Here is a 3,540-nt window from a genome sequence, read left to right on the forward strand (position 1 = left end):
AAAATACTGCTCAAAAGTACTTTAGAAAATACAATTTCCCTCACCTTTTAGGGTAGGTAAAACAACACAATGTTCCTTCTATGATGTATACAAAATTGCTATGAATCAGTGGTGTCAAAAATTACATCAAGACTCCTAGTTCACAAATATATTACAAAGTATTTTTTAACAGATGGACTTTGAAAGTTACAGTGTGTTAGAGCAACATCAAAATGGTAAATGTACTCAAATATATATAAACAATAAGCAATACATTTCAACTTTTCATTTTTCAGTGAAAAAAACTTAAGGTCACTATTTACAGTGTTACTTTTATTTAAGGTTTGCCCTCTCTACTGGAGAAGGAAATGGCAATCCACTCCAGTACTCTTGCCTGGAAAATCTCATGTACAGAGGAGCCTGGTGGGCTGCAGTCCTTGTGGTCACAAAGAGTCGGGCACGACTGAGTGACTTCACCTTCACGCACTGGAGAAGGAAATGGCAACCCACTCCAGTGTTCTTGCCTGGAGAGTCCCAGGGATGGGGGAGCCAGGTGGGCTACCGTATATGGGGTCGCAAAGAGTCGGACATGACTGAAGTGACTTAGCAGCAGCAGCAGCCCTCTCTAGAAACTTCCCTGTAACCTTGGTTTCTACTTATTACTTACCCTGTACATACCTCTTTTTATCTCTTTGCTCTTTGAGGGATTTACAAATTATTTCATTTAATCTTTACAATGATTCTGAGATAGACCTTATTATCTCTATTTATAGATAAGAAAACCAAAGATGTCAAGTAACTTAAGATCACATAACATTACAGTTCACATTCAAAATTAAGAAGGAAAAAAATCACCAAAATCAATAGGACTCCAATACCCACGCCGTCTTTGTATTAATATCATACCACACCATGCCATTACATACAGACAAAAGTTTAATAAAGAGAAACATTTTCCAACTGTAGTTATCCAAACAGAGTCTCCATAAGGACCTTAGTAAACAAATCATGTAGGAAATCATTAGAACCAAAAGCTTGAAGTTAATGTTCTAATACAGTTAAGAAAAACATTCAAAAGTAAAAATACTAACTACTCTAGGTATTATATAAAGGAAACACCAAATATGACACATAAGCCACTGATGAAATAAAACCAAAGCCCTCATACTAGGTGTTCAGGTATCCTGAAACACCTTAACTAGAAGTGTTATAATAACTAAAAATAATATATATATATTATATACATATCCATATAAGGGATATAATACTGTATCCCTTAACTAAAGGTCTCAGTCAAATGAAAAGTGTATTTTAGTGAATTCAACATTCTACTTTACAAGTTGAAGTTTTATCTTATTAAGCACATATTTAGGTTCTGTATCTTACTGATCATAGAAAAATTTTTCATTCGAATTAGGATGAATCTGTATTGAGTATCACAATAGTATTTTCTTATTTTGATAAATTTCAAATTGATAGCTAAAAATGAATTAACCTGATTACACATTTAAAGCTGCATTTTAACAAATAATATATTATCAACTAAAAATTATCTGAAGAACCTATAAGATTTATTTCAGGTTCTGATTTTAAATTCAGACAATTTTACTACTGTAACTAAAGAATCACTTATGATTAAAGGCAAATGATGTTTGAAGTTGTCAAATTTCTTTTTACTTCCACCAAATTCAAAACTATGTATTACATTGCAAGACTTCAATTGAGAGTTTCAAGTTTCAGGTGGTCTAGATAATGCATACAACCCTCACAATTACAATGAATCACGTGGCTACATGGCCACCGCTTCTATCTGCAAGCCCAGTCCTTTCCTAGACCCATTAGCGCAGAGGTTTTCTCTTATTCCTCTAACCACGAGGCTAGTCTTTCTTAAATTGTTCACATCCGCAGAGCTCCCAGTTAAACTAATACATAAAGGACAACCATGGAATAGCTGACATCTACTATGAGGCACTAATCTCACTGCTGACCAAGATGTGGCACAGAGAGGTTAATAAATAAACTGAGGCAGGATTAAACCCAGGCCTTCAGGTTCCACAGCCCGCACTCTAGGAACGTGAGTAAACTGAAAATACTCCTAGCTTCATTATCACTGCGCTCTGTTAACTGATTATTTTTCGCTTATAATTGCTCAAATTCCTTCTCATAGTCTATGGTTGACTTAAACACCATGTCTTTTGTAGTACCTCTTTAAGCAACGTAATAGAGGAACGCTTCAGTTGTCTACACCTGCACACGACCCGCTTTGCCCACAATCTTGCAATCCAGTTGTGCCTTACTCTAAAATGCTGTCTTTTTAAGCCTCCCTCTTGACGCTCTTCTGGCGAACGCCTTAAAAAGCGACTGTGAGAGCTGGATAGTATCTCTCCATCCTCACTCAGAAAAACAACTACATTCCATTAGAATAGTTCTCTGGACCGTTTGAGAATAAGATATAGGCGTCTGGATAAAGTCAAGACCAAAAAAAGTTGGGGGAAAAAAAAAAAAAACAAGCGCAGGGAGAAGGTGTGGGAGGACGCCTTTCGCCTTCCATAAGGAAGGTATAAAAGTGAAAGTCGCTCAGTCGTGTCCGACTCTATGCGATCCCATGGACTGTAGCCTACCAGGCTCCTCCGTCCATGGAATTTTCCAGGCAAGCGTACTGGAGTGGGTTCCCATTTCCTTCTCCAGGGGATCTTCCTCACCCAGGGATTGAACCTGGGTCTCCCGCATTGTAGGCAGACGCTTTACCCTCTGAGCGACCAGGGGAGCCTAAGGAAGGTATAAAGGATGTCATAAAGAGAAAAAAGAACCCTGAAAAGCGGGGCCGCGCAAAGGACAACATAGTGGGCGCTCCCGCCCAGGGGTCCTGTCCTCCTCTTCCGTGCCAGTGCGTACTCAGGCTCGGCAGCCCTCCTCACACCTAACTCGGATCTCCTCCAGCCTGCCTGTCCCGGGTCCGGGGCCCCCGTCCGGGCGGGGGCGGGGAGGGGAGCAATAGGCCTCTTCAGGTGGAGCCCCGAACACGGCCCGAGGCGGGGCCCGGAAGACGCCACTGAGGCCCGCGGCTCCCGGGGGCGGGGGCTGGCGCTCGCTCAGGGACCCGGCGGGTCAGGAGGTGACAGGAGGAGGAGGCAGCAGAAAGAAAGGGCGGGGGGGGGGGAGCGGGTTGGGAGGTAGCGTCTCGCCCGCCGGCGTAGACAGCTCTACCAAACCTCCGACTTCCCCAGTCCCGCCGCCGCAGAGCGCCCTAGAGGGCGAGAAGGGAAGTCCACAAAGTGTTGGAGCAGAGGGGAGAAAATTCAAAACGAGTCTACTCAACCTCGTCTTGGTTCCGAGGCCGCGCCATGGAGACCAGTACAGTGCGCAGCCGCGGCCACCGGGAGCGCGCAGCGCAGCCGCTTTACAAAAGATCCTGATCAGCCACCGTCGCGTGTTTCCTTCCTGATTGGTTCATTTTTTTTTTTCCCGTATCCCCGCCTCTCACCTGGATCTAAAGCCTGAGGCTAGTAGCTGGAGCCCTAGAAAAATCTCGGTAGACTAAGAGTCTTGATTGGGAGTATG

General features: G+C 43.2%; 1 protein-coding gene across 2 annotated transcripts in view; it reads right to left on the reverse strand.

The window, feature by feature from the left end:
- The window catches only part of CARF (calcium responsive transcription factor), a 51,350-nt gene extending 47,903 nt beyond the window's left edge, over window positions 1-3,447 (reverse strand). For both annotated transcript variants that reach the window (XM_013971187.2, XM_018060707.1), the window contains exon 1: window positions 3,299-3,447. The gene's annotated coding sequence lies outside the window, so the exon portion shown is untranslated. The remainder of the gene's footprint in view (window positions 1-3,298) is intronic.

Source organism: Capra hircus, chromosome 2 (genome assembly GCF_001704415.2).
Source record: "Capra hircus breed San Clemente chromosome 2, ASM170441v1, whole genome shotgun sequence".
In the NCBI taxonomy this organism is placed as follows: Eukaryota; Metazoa; Chordata; class Mammalia; order Artiodactyla; family Bovidae; genus Capra; species Capra hircus.